The sequence below is a fragment of the Rattus rattus genome, chromosome 2 (assembly GCF_011064425.1).
Source record: "Rattus rattus isolate New Zealand chromosome 2, Rrattus_CSIRO_v1, whole genome shotgun sequence".
NCBI lineage: Eukaryota > Metazoa > Chordata > Mammalia > Rodentia > Muridae > Rattus > Rattus rattus.
The window spans coordinates 85,938,268-85,959,350 of NC_046155.1; the positions used below are offsets into that span (position 1 = coordinate 85,938,268).

At 39.4% G+C, this 21,083-nt stretch overlaps 1 protein-coding gene across 3 annotated transcripts in view; it reads left to right on the plus strand.

Moving 5' to 3' along the window:
- Positions 1-21,083, plus strand: part of Sox6 (SRY-box transcription factor 6) — a 540,795-nt gene that overhangs the window by 402,899 nt on the left and 116,813 nt on the right. The window lies entirely within an intron of this gene.

Sequence of the window (21,083 nt, forward strand, 5' to 3'; positions counted from 1 at the left end):
CAGAGCCACATGATAAAGGATTGATTAACATTATAGAAATTTTACTTTTGATTAATATGGCAGGAGAATTATTTTTATCTTCCAAGATATATACTTTTCAGTATTTCTGAGTATTTTTATCTTCCAAAACACATGCTTTTCAATATTTGCAAGTTTTTCATAGGCACTGGGAGGCGACAGCACAGAAACAGTGACACTGAACACATGGTTATAACCACAGAAAACCCATCACGATCACTGGTATGTGGCATGGTCCATTTACAAGCTGTGACAGGCACAGGGCACCTCCTCTCTGTGGAGTCTCCAAGGTCTTAGCACCCTCTGCTTTCCCCTACTTTCTCCTTTCCTCCTAGCCTTACTCCTACACTGTAGCCTTGGGCTCCAGCCTTGATGCATATGGCACACTAAGTTAAGAGTATGATTCTAGAGCCTGAATTCAAATCCTTAGCCCTCTACCTGTGAGCTGTCTGACCCTGAGGGGAACTACTGAACTTTCAATGCTCATCAGTAGAGTAAAGGGAATGGCAGTACCTACCGCATCTACATGTTTTGAGAATTACACGTGTTAGTTTGTATGAAGCCCATAGAAAAGCACCTGACATGCTGCAGATGCTGGGTTGGTGTGGCTTTCATTAGTATTATTACATTATTGTTATTATCATCACCCATGTGATTACCATAGTGACTTAAAGCAGGGTAATGACACCATAATATCATTATAATGTCATAAGATTCAGATTAGCATCTGTCATTACGTCTTCAGTCTGCCCCTCTTACTTTTGTGTCTGATAAAGTAATTTAGAATTTCTACTGCTAACCCTCTGTAGACAGTTCAGTGAAAACCTTGGTCTTTGTTTTGTGAAACCCTCCTCTAAATACCTTAATAGGAAACCTTTAAAGGGTGGTGGGATAGATGCTTTGGGATTCTTTGGGATCTGATCTGCTGCTCTTTAAAACATGCTTCTGTGATTCTCAAGTCACATACAGCTGCCACCCCACTGTAGAACACACACAAATACACTCACACATACACACATATATACATGCACACACATACACAAAACTAGTAGCTACATACAGCATATATATACACCCACAAACACAGATCCAGATACACACACACACACGCACACACACCTATACTTGCAAACACACACACACACACACACACACACACACAACATTATTTTGCAAATCTTTTTTCCCAGTTTGTGACTAGTGTTTTCAATTGTGTATTTTCAAGTTTCATTGAATTTTGTTTGATTGAATGAAGTTTTATGTCAAGTTTAAAGTTCATAATTTGGTTGGTGTGCAATTTACTTTCTATCTTCATTAAGTACACAGATTTTAATTATTTGTCTTATACAATGTCACAAAGCCTTTTCCTATATTTTTATCTAGAAGTTTTTCTAACTTTAACTTTTATGTAAGATACTGGTCCATTTGAATTAGACTTTGTGTATAATGTAAGATGAATAGGTCATCTTACTTTTTCCTGCTGGCATCTATTTCTAACAAAATTTCACTAAAAAAAACACTACCCTTTCTTCTTTAAATTGCCTTGGCATCACTGCTCAATGGTGTTTTAATCTACTTACTACATACTGTCTTTCATTTATATGCCAATTATTTGTATCTATCATCTCTATTACCTAGTCTATCATTTACTTATATATCATCTATCTACCTATCTATCCATCTGTGTTCTACCTACATAACCTACGTATCTATTTATGTATATACCTATGTGTGTATATGTATGTATGTTTGTATGTATGTATCTATCTTCTGTCTGTATCATCTATGAATCTATATGTCTGCATGTACATTTGTATGTATCATACATATATGCATCAATCAATCTATCAATCTATCATCTATCTATCTATCTATCTATCTATCTATCTATCTATCTATCTATCTACCTATCTATCTATCTATCTGTTTTTCAGTACTGAGATTGATCACAGGACCAAGGGAGCATGCTAGGCAAACACTCTACTGTTGAGCTTTATGCTTACCCACAGCTTAATTTTTATTTATATTGTATTTGATGAGTCAATATGAAGAGAATTGCTATCTTAACAATATAACTCTTCTATTCCATGAATGTATTAGTTTTTTTCTTGCTGTGGTGTTTTAGGTCTTTCCTTTATAATTTTCTACTTTTATGTGCTTGATATAGCGAAATGACCACAGCGTCTTCATTACTTGGTATAAGTATTTCTTTTGGGTGGTAAAAATGCCAGAACTCTCCACCCTTGGCCAGGGTTGAATAACAGCACAGTCTTGTTTGCTTGGTTCTCAGGCTGTGAATTGTGCTTTCATGTTATATATTCTATCAGCATGGAAGTATCCTTGTAGTTTTTGGTTAAAGTTTCTTACTCCTTTTTATTCCATATATGGAATTTTCTAAAAATTTTTTAGTTGTTCATTGTCAATATATAGAAAAGAAACTGATCTTCTTTTGTTTGACCCTGTATGTTGACTGTTAATTCTTTGCTTGTTAGTTCTTCACTTTTTATAATATTTTGATTCCTTCAGGTTTTCCATGGTCATGATCGAGTTTTCCACAGATTTTTCACACTGTGTCAATTTTATTTTCAGCAACTGCTCATTTATCAAATAATCTCGATTACTGTGGGGAACTTCCCTTCCAGTTCAGTTTTTTGAAAGTTTTCTTTTTTAAAACCATAAATATATTTTAATTAAAAGTTCTTCTCTATTATTAACATAATCATTGTTTTAGTTTTATTATAATAAATTACATTGATTGGTTTTCAAATGCTAAGCCAACCTTCCAGTCTCCAAACAGCCCCTACTTTGGTATGATATGATGTTCTTTTTTATATATTATATTCTACTTAGCTGTTAATGTGTAGGCTTTTAAAAATTAATTTCAAGAGCACACACACACAATTTATATTTTATTGAACAGTTTTTGGAAAGCTGTGTATATTGTGGGGAATTTGAAGGTCAAAGTTATCATTCTGCTCTCAGAATTAATGGTTTCATGTATTTTGTAAAATGATAATGCATGACTAACTTGAATATATGTCATAGACATGAAGATTGGTGGGCGGGTGAAAGGAAGGAAGGTAATTCCCAGTGTAGCCTGGTAGTCATGTTGGCAAATTTCCCTTTAGACAGAGTGAGGTTTGTCCTCATTCTCTTCCCATGTGTGGACTTGTGCTAAAGAAGTCAGAGAAAAGTTTGGAGATGAAAAGGGGGGGCTGTTTTTAGGTTCCATGTTAAAAGACAAAAAGAAACTGTAAGTGGAAATTAAAATCCATGAGATTGGATTTCAGCAGATTTAACATCGTGTATGTTGTTTACATGGTAATGCCACAAACAAGTCAAAGCATCCCCACATCCTTCTGGTCTTTGTCGTATGTGTCCACTGTTACCATGAAAGCAGGTGGGGGCAAACATGGTTCTAAAAAATCACAGGGGGGCTGACTTGTCTGTTAGAGAATCACTGGATTATGATTCTTTTTTATCCCTAAAAATCGCATTTTCTAATGTTTTGAGTAGCGATGGAAACAGACGTGGCAGTCGGTTTGGGTTTTGACCTCAGATTTTGAGACCTTGACATACAAGGTCTCTGGGTCTCATCGTGTCTATGTTTAAGATGACTGTACTGAAAAATGTTTTTCTAAAAACACTTCTAGCTTTCTAAGACTGTATGACTCTAGTGATCATTTTAGTATTGTATGTATGGATACTATGCATGTCAGCCTGGCAAGGAACTTACTGAAGTAAGATAATTAATTACCATTACATATTTTATGTGGGTGTATTCCACATCTTTAATAATGGAAAATGAAAACCAATGCCCACATAGTGAAAGCCATTTCTAATTTTAATGGTAGATACAAATTCTTTCTTGCACATGTGTTGAAATGCCAGCGTTGTGTTTGCTGTTCTGAACATGCAAGACAAGAGTCTTCAGACTTCTGTACGTTTTATATGCTATGGTTTTCCTTTATTATTATTTATAGACCGTTGTAAGAAAGCTTCAAGGAACACACGACATTAGCACACCACACCTTTAACTAGCTGTGGCATAATGCATGATTTGAATCCCCAATATTTTCTAGCATTGAGGTTTGTTTATTAAAAACACCCCATGCTGTGACTGAATCAGTCTAATGGAAGCCAAGTTTGAACTTGTGCATTCAAATGTCTGCCCATCTATCTTGAGCATATATCATACGTAATGATGCGGGGTCTAGACATCTTTCTGGGTTTGTTTATGTCTGTTATGGATTCCCCTCATTATCCATACTGTTTGAGGGAGACCCCATGGATTCAGCGAGTTTATTGCATACCTACTGTATTTTAAGACGAACTCAGGTTTTCAAGCATTTTAACTTGGAAGATTCTTCTCCACTCTCCTGTTTTATGGTGATGATTAAGGCAAATAGAGTATGATTTTAAAGAGTAATGAAATGTTAGAGTGTGAGGCCCTTGACTGCTTCGGGTACAGCTCTATAATCCTTTTGTCTATTATACCAGGCTTCCTAATTCTTCAGGCAAGTTTGAATTGTAGCATCTGTTTTCCTATTTTTAAAAATTAAATTACATACCATCTGCTGTCTGGTCACACTGATTATCACTCTTTGGACACACGTGTATGTATATGTAAAGTTTAAACTGGAGCTAATGTCACAGTTTGTATGTAATCATATTCTGAGTACTAGATAGAGCTGAGTAAGTAGACGTCATGTATAAAGTGTAAATATGAAGAAGAGACTTTAAGTTAGGAAAGCAAAATTATTTTCCATTGCTAGTTGAGATTTGCTATTATTCTAGTTACTCGTCATTTTCAGTACAGAGCAGTGAGGTCATAATGAGAAGAGGGCAGCATCCTTTTCCGTCCTGCTCTTAGGATTCTCCTCTATCGTTTTTCACAGTTACGTATCCCTTTGCATGACTATTTAACTCAAAGGAAATGCTATTTGTAGCCTTTGTACGTTACAAAGTCATCTTTTTCATTAAATGGAATAAAGAAATCAAATAAGATGATCAGAATCTGTAATAAACATTTGTCAACAGCACTTGTCATTATGGGTATTTTTGGAGGAGGTGCCACAGCGCTTGCTGTAAATATTCATTGTGTTCTTGAGTTTAAAGATGTTTGGATTCAGGATTTCAAGAAACTCAGAAACTGAAAGCAGAAATGTAATCGAGCCGCCCACTTAAAAGAGAAACCAGAATCAACGCTTTTCAGGGGAAACCGTGCCTTCCGTGTAAAAGGCTAGTGTAGCAAGGAGTCTCTATTCTTGATTTCTTTAGACAGCGAGAGCCTTGTGCCTTGTCTAGTTCCTGCGTTTTAAGAGCTTGTTCTGTGTAGCAGAAATAATACAATAAATGGGTTTAACCACATTTGTCTCAGCTAGACAGTCTGCTTTGTCAGAGAGTGCTGGTACAACATAAACAAATTACGTGTTTGCAGGGCTTTCCAATGAAAGCCCATCTCACAGAGCTGAGACTGTGCAGCAGCAGCTGTAGATTTAATCTCCTACCTGTCAGTTAAAACAGGCATTTCCTGAGCCAGATAAGGACTGGTTGTAGAGGAGGGAAGTAGTCACAGCTGGACAAAGACCTATTGTTATTGGCTGATAATTTCCATGTACATTCAACCCTTGTTCTACCATGGAAACTGCAGCCATAGTGTGGCATTGAAGGATCCAACAAGGGCTTATATTTTAAACTTAAATTAAAAAGGTTGAAGAGAATGAAAGCCAGGCTTTGTGTTACTGACTTGGGAAAATTTTTAATGTACATTTAAAAAACAATTGCCCTTGGCTTTGATCATGATTCCAAATAATTGTGGACTTGATAATAAGAATCTGGTCAGTGTATGCTCACAAATTGACAGCTAAATATTTAGGAGTTCAAGTTGTAACCAAAACCATCCAAAGTCAAAATCTTAAATCTGAGGACTGAGGCTTTTGCCATAAGCACTGCAGCTGGAGACACGGATGTACTGGGTAGTGTGTTAAATCAGTTCTGTAGTAGCCATGTGGGCTTGTCTGTGTGTGCTCCTGGATTCCAGTTTGCAACCAAAAGCATGATTTGCCTTTAGTTACTGGAGAAGTAGTGGGCAGAAACAGTAAACAAGAGAAAAATAACCACCTATGTAAACACCTTTGCTTTCTCTTTCCCGCCCTTTTGTTGAAGGAGCAATAGCAGAGCAGGTTCTCTCTGTCTCACTTTTGTACCCATAGAAATTTATATGACGTAAAACTACTTGTGTAACCTGATAGGCTTGATTTGGAAATGACAAACACCACTTCTACACCAGTAGTGGCTAATGCTGGGGCACTGATAGATCAGCCCTTGTATTTATCCTGGCTTGTTTAGTAATGTAAATACCCAACTTAAGAGTCACCTGGAATTTCAATTTAAAGTAATTCCCCCAAATGAACATATGGATCTCAAAGCATAAGTACCTGAGTTTAGCTCCCCAGCATTTCCCTAAAAAGCCAGGTATTGTACATGCATGTCACCCTAGCTCAGGGGCTGGGGACTTGTGTGCAGAGGTAGATGGATCTGTGTGTGCTAGACAGTCTTGCCAAATTAGTGATCTCCAGGTTTGGTCAGAGAACTGTCTCAAAAAATAACATGAAGAGTGGTACAGGAAGACATATGATGTTTGATTTCTGACTTCTACCTGCATGTACATAAACTCTCACACATGTGTACATACACACGAACATACCTATCTACACGAAAGAAAAATGAAAATATATGTATGAAAATTTTTTTGTATTTTTTTGTTGAAAACTTTTTTTCATATGGTATTTTCTGATTACAACTTTCCCTCTCCCAACTCCATGCAGACCTCTCCAAGTCCTGTGTTACCACAAAACAAACGAACCAAAGGAGCCCAGGCAAAGCACGAGAAGCACACGTAGACGCAGAGATGCATGTTTCTCACATACATCTTTTCATGTATTAAAGTTTTAAAGTTTTCATAGCAGTTTCACTTTTCAAGGAGTTTTTGTGACTGTGACTTTCACACACTGTTCCAAGGCAGGTTGAGCTTCGGAGTCTCCTTTTGCTGAAGCAAAGAACAGAATGGCGGCAGTCAGGCCAAACTGCAGCCATATGTGTCGCGCCCTTCGAGAAGGCATCTTTGCTCTCTCCTCTTCTCTCCCTTAGTGCTCCTGCTGCACTTAGCCATCTGGTCCCTTAGCATCTCACGATGAGGACAAACCTGCCCAGCAAGGTTCTTTTAATGGTCCAGAAGTTTAGAGACCACCTATATGTGCATATTTTTAAATCTGTGATGGGCATTCCTTACTTAAGTTTCCATCAAGAATTATCATCAAAGGAATACAGCATTGTGTTTAAGTAAAAAACCAATGCATCAAAACAAAGAATGAAGGAAATCTTAAAATCCATCTGTCTCTCTTTCTCTTCCTCACCCTCTTTCTTGCTTTCTCTCTCGCTCTTTCTCTCCTCTTTCTCTTTCTCTCCATTTCCTTCTTTCTCTCTCTCCTCTTTCTCTCCCCCTCTCTTTCTCACCCCCTCACCATTTTCTTTTCTAGAAATGAAGCCTTTTGTGTAGCCCTGGCTGCCTTAGAACTTGCTGTGTAAACTGGGTTGGCCTTAGACTTGTAGGCTATCCTGTTTCTGCCTCAGAGCTACTAGAATTATAGACGTGAGCCACACTCAGCTCGTTTTGTTCTCTTTTTCTTCTTTAGACAGAGCCTTATTATGCACAAGCCTTGTCCCGTGGCAATCCTCATACCCCTTTCTCCCAAGCACCTTCATATGTTTTCACCCCATCCAGACAAGTTCTTAGTAAGAGATTTTGGCTCAAATAATCATGCTAGCGTGTCAACAGTTTCAGTTGCCAATGTGAGTTCTGTTCTTCCTTTACCTAGTGGATCACCAGCATCTTTCCATTGGCTTCTGTTTCTTTAGTTGTGATTCTACTGTTGAGTTACTGATTGCATCGAGTTAGTACTAATCTGCACAAAACAACACTATTGGCTGGTCATTTTACCGGCAGGGTGGCACAAGGGGTGAATGACTGTCATGTCTGATTTTATACTATAGAGCCTACTTTTATTTAGCAAATACGACATTACCAAAAAAAAAAAAAAAAAAGGTAAAGTTTTATTCAACCAATATTTGAGCCAGTTTGCATCTATTAAATTCTGTCATTGGGATCTTTATTATTAAAATTTTCCAATAAAAAGGTTGTAGTTACCTTTAAGTGTTTTGAATATTTAATTTCTACAAAGAAATTAAATTAAGAATTGTATTTAGTTTCTGTCAGTAACTGTTTCCATTGCCTAAAATTGTGGTAAGGGACATACATGGTAGGTAGAGATCCTTCCTGTGGCACAGCAGGCTCCATCCAGTTTGGAAGATCTGCTCACCTCAGCTTCAGCATGAAGGAGAAGTTGGGTTCAAAGGGGTGGACCTTCATCTCCACGATGCTTCTTACAAGACCACCATAGGAGATCATGGCTCAGCCAACATCACGTTCTCTCTTCTTTACTTCCTTGCAGCCTATTATCTGCCACATGTTTTCTGCTTGAACAGAGAAGATATATAAGAGTGAAATAGGCCCACATCACCCCTGGTTGTGGACAACTGAGGCAGTCTCTAAATGGGTCTCCATTTTAATTTTGCACTGTGATAAACTCAATTAGATCTCAAGCCGCTACTCTCTCTTCAGGCCCTCCCAGGGACTGTGCCTCACAGTGGGACAAAAGCCAACTTTCTTCCTGAGCTCTTCACTACCCTAGAGGATCCAATGTACCTACAACTTTCTATCCTCTCCTTTTCCCTCTCTGCTAACTGTATTCTGGCTTCACTGCCTCTCCCTGACATTACTGGTGCCTTAGTGCCTTTGTCTCTAAAGCCCAGAGTCACTGCTCAGCATCATTCCACACCATCTTCCTGCTGGTCCAGTGACTGACTTGTTCATCAAGCTTGGGCAGCAGATATAGGATTATTTGTATGAGTTTATATATGTTGTATGAGAATGCATATGTGTGAATGTGCGTACTTTGTGTGCGTGCATATATGTGTTTATGGTGTGTGTATGTATGGTATATGAGAGTATGTTGTCTGCATGTTTTATGTATGTGGTATGTATATGAATGAGCATGTGCATGTTGTATGTGTGAGTGAGCATGTGTGTGTTGTGTGTGTGATGTATGATAGTATATTGTATGTATGTATGCATGTATATATATGCAATATGTGTGTGAATATGTTTATGTTGTGTGTAGATGTGTGTGTGTGGTTTATAAAAGAATGTTGTGTGACTTTTCAAGTATGCATGGTGTATGGGTGATCCTGTGTCCACTGTGTGTGAATGTATGGGATATATATCTATACAGTGTGTTTTTAAGTTTGATATATATATATATATATGTATATATATATATACATATATATTGTATTGTCTGAGTATGCTTTGTATGTATATGCTGCATATTTCTGTGTGTTGTGAATATATGCATATATGTGTCATACATGCTAAAAGTACAGTAGGAGTTGTACATAATGCTCCAGGATGACATTATAGTGAATGGGTTTTTTTGTTCTAAGCTTGGTGTGTATAGTAGATGACAAACTTGAAGGTTACTGTTTTTGCCTGTCCTTAGTACCCACTCTCTGACTGTCACCCACTTGCCCTCCAACCACACACAGTATGCAGAGTGGCCTCACACTGATATCTTCTAAGACTGTCTACATGTCAGCCATTGACAACATGGAAATCTTATGTTCTTTTTACATCCTGCACAGTGTCTTCCCTAGGCTTTCTTGAGAAGAAACAGTTTTTGTTCTTTGAGTTAGTTGAAGCTTAAATTTTCTTCTTGAGTATGTATTTTATAGCCAGGCCAAGATGGCAAAACAAATGTTTTTAAATCATTACTTTAGAATATTATGCTTCTGGTTCTGTTGAAAATACTTTATCCTTTTAGGCAAGAATGCTGCACTTGGTGAAGGCTCAGCATCATCTACGGATTATAGTAAAGAGGAATTTCAACTGATTAAATTAGAGAAAAATCTTGATAAACAAATTAAATCAATTTTAATTGTTTCTTACTAAATAGCAAACCTGGAAGTTAGATTCTGGCATAGCCAAACACAAGCATACCAGAGTGAGTTGTGTCTGGAAGTTTCTCCTCTTCTTACCGTCGTCTGAGGCTTACAGGTGTGAGGACTTTGACTTAATCAAGCAGATAAAAGTCTGCAGCAGTGCTTTGGCCTAGCCTGTAGGTCAGATACATCTATCACAATTTCTTGAGCACATAGTCAGTGCAAGCCCTCTCACTGAGCCTGGTAAACACAATGCTCCTGCATTTAAGGTGCTTGAACAGAACTTTAACAAGACCTTCAGTTCCCAATATAAACCTGCATTTCTAGACGAGGAATTTAATAATTGAACTGTGGTCATTGCTAGCAGAGTATTCTTCTATAAAACCGTTCAGAAGTCAAACTCAGTTTGACTTCATTACAGGTCAAAAGTTTATGAAAGGTTTATACCTGGATGTGGCTGCAACAGAGACTGGGGCAACACATTCTTTACAAATGGGAATGTACTTAGATGGCGTTTGTACAAAATATGAAAAAGAAATAATTTTCATCTTGGCAAAACATTCTGATCATTGTGTATTTAATGAGGTTTCCACTTAAGAACAACAATCATCAGTCTCTAAAATGCTTCCTACTTCTCCAGACAGAAGACAGGCTACACAGGACATTCATCTTCACTAGTCTTTGGAAATATCCAAAGTAATTGACTAGCTCGGTCTTCTGTGATGGCCCGGTGACCACTAACTGTGACTATTTGCATAATAGTCAACTCTTCACTTCTGTAGTGATAACTGTTTGTATCTGATTAAAATTAAGACTGTTTTAGTTCTCTTGACTTTTCCAGAAGTTGCAAAAATTGAGATTTGCTGTTCTGCTTTAACCAAACAAATGCACACATGGGGATAACAATATGCTGACTTTATGCAGATTTTACAGCACGGATCTGAATAAAATGCCCACTAATAGACCCTTGAGGAGTAATAAACACACATGAATTTTCCTTAGTCGCACTTTAAAGTGATTTTAACATACTACTAGACCTTAACAATAATATTTAATTGACAAGATTATGCATTTGTATGGATTGAAAAGGTGGTAGATATCTAATTCCAAATGAATCATAAATTTTACTTTTGCATAACATGTTTTATTAATTTCTTTATGGCCAGGATATTCTATCTCCCTCCTGGTGAGAGTTTCTTAAAACATAGTAAGGAAACTTAAGCACATTTAATTAACATTTATCATCTTTTTCAGAAAATTATCTGACTTATGTCCTCATAAATATTCTTGTCTTTTTTTTACACTATGGAAAGATCATGGAGAAATACCTAATGGAATTTTTGCCATAATTTGATTTTTTTTTCCTTAAGCAAATTCTTTCTTGCTTGTTGATGTTATTTCAAAGCGATCTGACAGACAGGAGGGTATGTTAGGGTATATTGAAGGCTAACTAAGCAGTACTTTATAATGTAGTGAGGCCACAGACACTTTATATTCTAGTGCCTAGCTATTGCCGTGCAGTGAGAGACATAATACATGTTTTCTGAAGAGTCGGATAAAGATAGGCACTGCCTCCTCCCTCAGGAAGTAATATACCTCCCAAGAGTATCTGAGGTGGCTGTGTATCAAGCTCTTCATTTCATGGAATAAGGAATGAGGGACAAAAAAGAGACTGTAGAAAGTAAGTCTGTTAGTGACAAATCGATGTTCTTTTCTTTGAAAAGTTCCATACTCAGAACATATATAGACAAACCAGAACTAGAGTAATAATCTTCATTATTGGGATCTGGTAGGTTAATAAGATGTCAGCCCACTTAAAACGCTACTGGGGCTAGAGTACACACTATGCAGTGAGAATGAAGAGATGTTAGGAAGGACAAGTGTCCCCATCAGCCGGCTTGCTCTTTGGGGTGTATCTGGAGAAGTAGTGTAGGACCTGTGCCCACTGACCGACAACTGCTGTGCGTGCGCTTCCTCCAAAATACCCCTTCTCTTCTGAATAATCAAGGAAGAGAGCAAAGAGAGCTGGGCTAGAGGGAGTTTGAATGACTGTCTTAAGGACAATTGAGCAAATTGATTTGATTTTGCCTACTTTATTCACTCGTGGTAATGGTGTGGGGACAACAAGAAGCTGGGGACAAGCTGTGTCTCTTCTATTTCTTCTGTAAATATTTCAAATGCTTCACTATGTAGCAGCCTGATTAGTAAAGAGAAATAAGTGTTGTAGCTGCTCTCTTTGATTAACTTCTTGTTGATGTGTAATGTATAGAATAGTGTGCTGCTTAGCTTGTCGCCTTGACACCAGCTAGGGACACCTTGAGAGAGGGAAAGCCAGTGAGGAAGTGCCTCCATCAGATTGCTGTGTAGGCAAGTCTGTGGGGGCACTTTCTTGACTAATGATTGGTGGAGGAGGACGCAGCTCACTGTGGGTGATGCCAACCCTGGCAGGTGGTCATGGGTGGTATGAGAAAGCAGGCTGAATAAGCTACAAGGATCAAACCAGTAAGCAGCACTCCTTCATGATCCCTGCCTCAGTTCCTACCTCCAGGTTCCTGCTTGAGTTCTTATCCTACCATCCCTCATTGAGGGACTGTGCTGGGGATGAGTAAGCCAAATGAGCCCATTCTTCCTGGTTCCTTTGTGTCACAGCACCTACCGCAGCAACAGAAAGCTGGTCTTGTTCTGAGCCACTGGTCAGTCATTACACAATGTTCATTATGTTCTTCTTCCTTTGTGGAGAGTAATGGGGTAAATTAAAATAAATGGCATTGGTCACTTGGGGACTTTGCATGTACCTAGAAAGACATGGCAAGTGAACCGAAGAGCTTAGTAGATGAGGGCTGTGGTCAACCAAGAGGACTCTATGTGGACTTCCTAAGAAAGGACCAAGCAGAGTCACCTGGTATCACACACTTAGCAGAACATTTGCCACTGAAAAAGTTTCTATTGAGGGAAGATATACACTATCAAATAAGACCTTCTCCTTCATAATCCCTCAATTAACTGTTCAAGTATAGTTTGATATGTACTGTTGGCAGACAGGGAACTCCTGTCTGCACTATATAGCTCTTCATATAAGTTTCTTGGTCCTTTTATTCATTCTCCTAGATGCTGCAGTTTTTACTATAGTAATAATGCATTATACAGATGACACAGCTATCCTCAGCAATGACAAGTGTGGCAGTTAGGGAAACTGACCCCTCTCTGTATGTCTGTGTGCTAGTTTTGCCTCTGTTTCTCTGTATCTGTTGTCTACCCCCGATCTTCCTCTTTCTTTCCATCATAGTGTACACACACGGAGATTTTCTTTCCAACATTTCAAAAGACTTTCTCCAATTAAACCATACCAGGGATTATTTTCTAGAAATAAATTATTAAAAAAAAAACCATGACTTGCCAGTCTTTAACACAAGCACAGACATTAATATGTACATGATTTTTCAATACAAATACTTATTGCATATCACTGAAAAAAAAGTGGAACCATCTTCATGAAAGAGAAAATGAGGCCCCCTGAGTGTCACTCTGTTTGCATATTAGCACACAGCCAGGTCTCTGCCAAGTTGCTCTGACTGACTGCTACAGATGCTCTTTCTCAAGTATTCTGAGTCAGATCTTTAGTGCAAGTCTTCAGGGACAAACAATAGCACCTGTCCCTCACAAGCTATCAGGCGAGACATAGCCCATTCATGTATCTTTAATGAAGCTTGGGGGCAGATGGCAAGACATGGCATCGTCAGCAACTTAGCACAGGCAACACAAAGGCATGAGTCTTGACACAGCAATGCTATTTCACGAATTTGGAAGGGAGCGGACCCAAGTGTTTCACACGCATCTGCTGCTGTCTTCCTTCCTGGATGATGCGTGGAACACCCAACCAATTAAAATTTCTAGGCATACAGCCTGTATGATGGAGAATGTGTTCCTTACTCTCTCAAAAAGGGGGACTGTGTCGGTCAGAGGTTGCGGAAGTGTAGGACAGGGACAGAGTTGTGTTTGGGAGTGGTTTGTTCCTTCCATTATGCACTAAGCTTGACCTGAGACTTGACCTGAGATGAGATCCTTCTTTCTCATTAACTCACTAGATACCCTGCCAATTAGTGCTTTTTTCCCAAAGCAGTAAAAATAATGACATTTTCATGCTGAGATTTATTTTGGCCACATCATGCTTTATACTCTGCATCCATGAAGTCATTTCTTTCTCTTTATCTATAGAATAATTAAAGAATATCTCAATATATACAAGGAAAGTTACAATTTCAAGAAAGAAAGATGCTATCTAAAATCTTGATATGTCCACATGACAAGACATGTGGGGACTGGTTACTCTTTGATGGAGTGTGGGGAATTTGATTGCTTTTAGCTGTTAGTAAAATACTTAGGGAAGCTGCCTTCTTCTATATGACTCTGCTTCCTAGCATGCCACCAAGTGTGTGAGTGGGACAGAAGTCAGGATCACATTTTTCAGAACACATAGAACTTGTATATCTTCATAATGCTTCATCTGCCCTAGTCATACTGGCACTCAGAGCAGTTACCTCAGTTCACTGCCCATAGAAGAAAACACTTTGTCCGCTCGGTGGTTCTTGTGTGGTAATCAAGCCCTCTTTCCCAATCTTTATTGCTTGCTTTCCTTTGCCCATGTTCATTCAACAGTCTGTTAGTGAGCACAGGGAGAACCTGGTGGTATAGAAGGTGATAGAAATATCAAAGGGCTTTATTAACCTTGCCAAGTTTTTAAGACAATATTTTTAACACACTGGACAGCTGTGAGCAAGTTGTGGGGATATGAGTGGCAGTCCCTTTATGCTATTATAGTGTAAATTCTAGCATCTTCCCATTGAAGGACACTGGATAAAAGCTGCCTTGATCTTACTGTATTGTTACTACAAATGAGTGGAAATCTACAACTTCACCTCAAAGAACTTCATTCCTAATGCCACTTAGATCTGCTTTGCAAAACCAGGCTTAATACTTAATATAGCATGGCAATTTGTAGTAGAAGCTTTAGTTCTGACAAGTACAAACTTTGATCTTGATCTGACCTTGGATCTTGGACATGCTACATTTTTATTTGATGAAGTTATTTTAATGTTGTCCAGCTTTGGCTTTCTCATTGAATGAGCAAGCATAAAATTGAATGCCTCATGGGCTTGTAAGGATTACATGAGAGAAGGTAAACATATCACCTTTTCGATGGGAGGTGTAAAGGAAATAATGGAAGATATTGGTCACCATCATCACCACTTCTTCAACTAAAATCTCAGAAAGGAAATGTCCTGTCTGCACTCAGCCTACATCCTAACCATTGTCTACCTAGCCTGGCTGTAATAGGGCACTTTCTTCACTATATCATTGATATAGTCATCATAGACGAAGGACAAAGTGCTGAGGATCCAGCTTGGTGGCAGAGCTCTTGCTTACATGCACAAAGGGGATTTGTCCCCATCACTTGGAATAAGATGCTAAAGGCAATTTTATTGCTTGGAGCTAAATGATTATAGCTAATGAATGTGCTGTAATCAGTGATTGGAATTAGTGATAGTAAATATCAAGAGCAATAAGTTCTGGGTAACAATGAAAGAAAGGGGGAAACTATTTAAAATGACAGTGCTTCTATTATCCAAACTCTAGAACTGTCTCTAAGAATATGGTCCTGACATGCAGAATTACTGTCAGCTGGAGGCTTCAAGGTCCCTCGGCTAAAACTGATTTCTCTTTTTTCTACTACTGATGTAATACTCATGTAATAATAAACAACTGCATGGGCTTATTGGCAGTTCTGCACTCTAGGTCCAGCTGTCAGAAGCAGTGGAACCCTAGCCTTGTGTCTTATATGATTTCTGTTAGTCTGTTTCATTGTGTGTACAATTTAAAAATTGGACTAAAGTGGGGATTCTCAAGGAATGGTCCCTGGCCAGCATTTCTTGGGAGCTGCTCAGAAATGTCTATGCTCCAGCTTCATCTCCAATACAGTTTCCAAGTTCATGAGGGTAGGGCAGAGCTTTGCCTCTTTTAAGAAACATGTGTTTGTGTGGATGCTCATCAAAGCATCACCACTCTCTCTGAAATGTTGGTTTAAATATTTGGATCATTGAATCTCACCTCAGAGCATCTAACTTAGAAGACATGCTATGGACCTGAAGAATTTGCTCTGTGAAAATGCTGCTGATGCTGACCTACACTTTGATACTCGCCAGCCTAGATCTTCTCTGAGCTCCAGTCCTGGCTCTGTTAGCACTGCTGCTCTTAAGCTGTCCCATCCCGACCTCTTGCCTGAAACAGTCTCCTGCATAATAGTTATCTGTGAGGGTTTTGGTTTTTTAACCTTACCTTGTAGAGTATGACAGAAAGGAATGACCCCAAATTCGTACTGTTAATATAAAACACCCACAATTATGTTATTTAGCATGAAAAAACAACCCCAGGGACTGGGGAGATGGCTCAGTGGATAAAGCATGTGATGTGCAAATGTGAGAGTCTGAGATAGAGTTCCAGAACTCACATGTAGCAGCATATATCTGTCATTCGGTGCTCCTAGGAGGAGAAGGGAGGCAGAGACAGGAGCTTCTCTGGATCTTGCAGGCCAGCTAGCCTGGCATTTACAGTGATCAACAGCAAAGACAGTCTTCAACAAGGTGAGCATTGAAGACTAATCAACTAGTACCCAAGGTTGTCCTCTGAGCTCCACACATGCACTCCACAGACATATATACATTCACACACATGAACACACACATTCACACTCCACACACCATATACATAATAAAGAAATAAAAACCACGGCCATTTTACTTAGATACCTAACAGTGAGCCAGCTGCAAGGTCGGTAATTTCAGATGGACAACCATTCATCTGCTTCCTGTGTTGCTTGCTCACCTGATGGAAAATTAGATTGTTTTAATTCTAAGATGCTGATGAACAAGGGACACTGGAAGCCACCATGCTTACCTTTCAATGAATCCTACATCTCCTCTTTCATGTTTTTCTAGAAACTTGTACTGGATTACACGGGTGTAGCTTATCTTTGCTACTTTATGGGTTCTTCTTTCTTCCATCCTTTTCCCCCAACTCTTCCAATCCCCTAAAACTAGATAAGGGAGAGAGAAAAACAAAAAAAGAGGAAAGAGATCTCTGAATAAAGTCAGAAAACAAGGTGGTATTATCCCATTTTCTGCTCATTAAGGGGTGTCAAGTTCCTTGGGGCAAATTTGATCTTTGCCATCAGTTTATCTAATTTCTTCTTGTTCTTGTTTCTTCTTTGCACATATCTAATTAATAAACCATGACCAACAATGGGCAAACAACCAACTAGCAACAACCCACCATGCCCCTTAGGGCCCTGTGTTTATATACACTCTGAAAAATGCCCAGAATTTCAAATATCACACAATCTCAGAAACTATCTGCCATTGGCAAAATCATGCCTCTGCTAGAGCACAAGGCAAATCATAGTCAGCTGCTGTGAACAGTCTGAAGCAGCCCTGTATCCCATGCTTGAGATTAAAACAAAAAACATTTTTTATATTTCTGTGTTTTTAAAGAAACCACAAATTACAAAATTGTTACTACACACAGGTGAAGCTCAGTGTCTGCTAAATGCATGACAAACTTCTATTGTCTCAACTGAATGATCCAGTTAGCTCATGTTTTTCTTCTTGAAGTAGAGTTATGGATAAGATCTACTGTCTTCTGCTTAACCATAATTTGATATTTTTCTATTACCAAACATACAAAACAAAACAACAACACCCAAAGAGCCAATGTTGACTATAATATAATACAATTGTTGGGTTAGAGAATGGGCTCAGGCTTGGCCTTGGTTCTCCTATCCTCACAGTGCCTGTGCAAGGCACTCAGTCAGTGTTTGCAAGTGTTGACAGACAGGGTCCCCGGGGCTAAGGTTTTGAAGAGCACATGGCTCAGGAAGTGCTGGGGACAGAGTCTTGAGCTTGGGCTTATTACTAATGGAGTCTCTGCCAGTTCTCAGTAAAGACAAAATGGAAGTATTACTAAAGTCACATTATGTTCTTTAAAAAGTGTTTTTTTTTAATTCTTCCAACACAGTGACTTTTTATTATGTTCACCCTTGCTCTTTTCTATCCCTACCTCTTTATATCCTCTTCATGTCTTCTTCTTCTTTTTGTTTTAAAAGACAATTCATTTGTTTTTATTTTATTTATATGAAAATTTTGCCTGAACATGTGTATGTGTACCACAAGCATGCCTGGTACCCATTAAGGCTAGAAGAGGGCATTGGGTCCCCCTGGAATTGTGGTAACAGATTGTTGTTGCAAGCCATAATGTGGGTGCTGGGAACTAACCCTTCTACTCCAAGAGCATCAAGTACTCTTACGGCTGAGCTGCTTCTCCGGCCTGCACACACTCCATCACTTTTAAAAGACCCATCTAATACAATTTCAATGTCCATATTCTCCAGGCTGTAGGACCATCAACTAGAGTATGGTAAACCTACATGGCGTCATATTCTTAAAAAGACGACTCTCTGTACCTCAGAAGGCATCAGTTGTCCATAGCTCATGAACTCCCTCTCCTCCATGCTAGAATGTGGACTGGCTTCATCTTGTGCAGCAGCCATAGCTGTCACGAGTTCATGAGTACAGTGTTTTTGTCACATCCTGAAGACACTGTTTTTCTCCCATTCTCTCTGCTTTTAGAATCTTTCTGCTCTCTCTTCTATGATGGTCCTTGGGCTTGGGGAGGTAGAATGATGTAGATGTTCCATTGTGGCTCTCTGTTGACACTGTCTTCTTAATGGTAGCTTTTTAAGCAATCATAGAATCGCTAAGTTGGAATGGCTCCGTATGTTTCGTATATGTACACACACACACACACACACACACACACACACACGCGCGCGCGCGCGCGCACATTTATGTAGAAGTAAACATACAGCACCTTTAGGGAAAGGTGCTGTGCCGTCTCAGAGCCACTATTGCATAAACAAACTAGAAAATTCATCTTTGTACAAAGCTTCCCTAAAAGCCTTTTCTCTTGAGACTTACTCTGTCCCTGTAATAGTCTCAGCAGCATCAATTTTACATGGCACACAGCATGTTCTCCTCTCTCTCTCTCTCTCTCTCTCTCTCTCTCTCTCTCTCTCTCTCTCTCTCTCTCTCTTTCTCACTGAGTAGCAGTGATTTCTTCAGCTGCTTCTCATATCCCTAACACATAGGAGCAACTTAGTGCATTGTCAGATGAAGGGAGGAAAGAGAAAGACAGACAGACAGACAGACATGGGGATGGAGAGAATAAACATGCTGACTCCTTCCTCATTCTTCCTAGTTGCCTCCTCTTTAGGGTAAGACATAGATGGTGCTCCAGGCCCATGCTAGGACCACATTTCTGTAGGGACATGAAGGGATGTCCTTTGACGAGCAGCGGTCACTCATAAGGACATTGTGTTTTGTTTTCTGATATGGAACTTGCCACTGTCATCTTGAACATCTCACATTTGTACAGAGTCACAGCAAACTGGGGACGAACAGCAAACCTGGTACTTTTCCCCCAGGCTGAAAGTGAGGCATGGGCACTAGAGGCTCTGTTCCAATTTCACCAGGCAACGTTTGCTCTCCCATGTACAAAGCTTGGGCTTACCTCAGCTAAAATAGAAAAAATAGCTGCTCAAAGCTAGTTTCTTTCACGCCCCACTGGCAAGGTAGTAATTGCACAAAGACCTTTTTATTATAAGTTGATTTTCCTGAGAAATGAATTCAGAAAAATACTGTAAAGTGTTTATTTTTTGCTTGCCCTTTATTAACCCACATCTTAGGGCATTCCCCCGAGAAAGACTGTTGGCAAATGAAACCTCTCAGACTCACACAGAAGCATTTGCACAATGTCCCTGGCTGTGAAGGGACAGGGACAGGAGAAAGTAAGCTGGTACCATGTAGACAGGGTCATCAGCTCATATATGGAATTTTGTCTGAGGCAGAGATTTAGGAGTTTAGACGGAGGGAGCATTTGGAGTTTGTAGAATTGCTGGAAAACACTTCTATCTTAATGTTTAGTCAAGTGTAGAGTGGACTCATTCTGTGCCACCGAAAGCCATAGATTTGTGCAAAGCGAAGCCTGTGCCTTCTAACACGTCTCTGTTCCGATCTCTAACTGAGGAGAGTCCCATAGCTCAGCCTATGGAATCACGCCTTAGAGCCAGGACAAAGCCTCCCTGCTACGCTGGAGCCAGGCTAGCTTGCTAGAGTAAAGAAAGGAGGTAGGGAATTAAAATGTGATTTTCAGGAGCATGATTCTGTCATAGCGCTGATTTCCTTTATATGGAGTACAAATACTGATGTAGAGTGAATATTTTCCTCTTTTGCATTTTTGTGGTCTTTGATACGTTTATTGAGGTCAAATGAAATCTGATATAGTAGGATTTATTATGAGTTGCTCAGTGGATACAACTCCATAATTACTGAGCTACATGGCAGTGCATAAAGCTGACAAGCAATTTATATGTTACATCGAGGTGTGTATGGCAAAGGATATTAGTTTAATTGGGCGCCAAGATATAGTAGCCTTAAATCTGAAGCGCGATGTGTTTAATATAATGCAGTGAGGCTTCAGGAGAAGCTCCTCGATGAGGGAGACCCACAGCTTCTGGAGTATATAACAATTAGACTTACTTTCTGGCCAAGGAGACTAAATACTGTTTTCACAATGAAGCTTAGAATGCAGTGCAGGGGAAAGGGCAGAACCTCTCACCCACAGGGCAAGAGAAAAGCAGAGCATTTAGTTTTCCTGTTCTTTCTTTTAACAAAGAAGGCGACAAAAACAAGTCAAGAGAGAAGAAGGCCACTGACCACCTTGAGGTGAAAGCAGGGATGTGGTCAGGCCAGTGAGGTGAGACGGTGGCACTGGTGTGCTCATAGCATCTAAGAAGACTGGCTAGGTGGAGTTTGCCTGAGTGTTCTCAGCTCCACTCTGGAGACAGGTTTGAGGTGGGCGGCCGTGTGGGCAGCAGAGCAGCTCCAGCAATGGAAGAC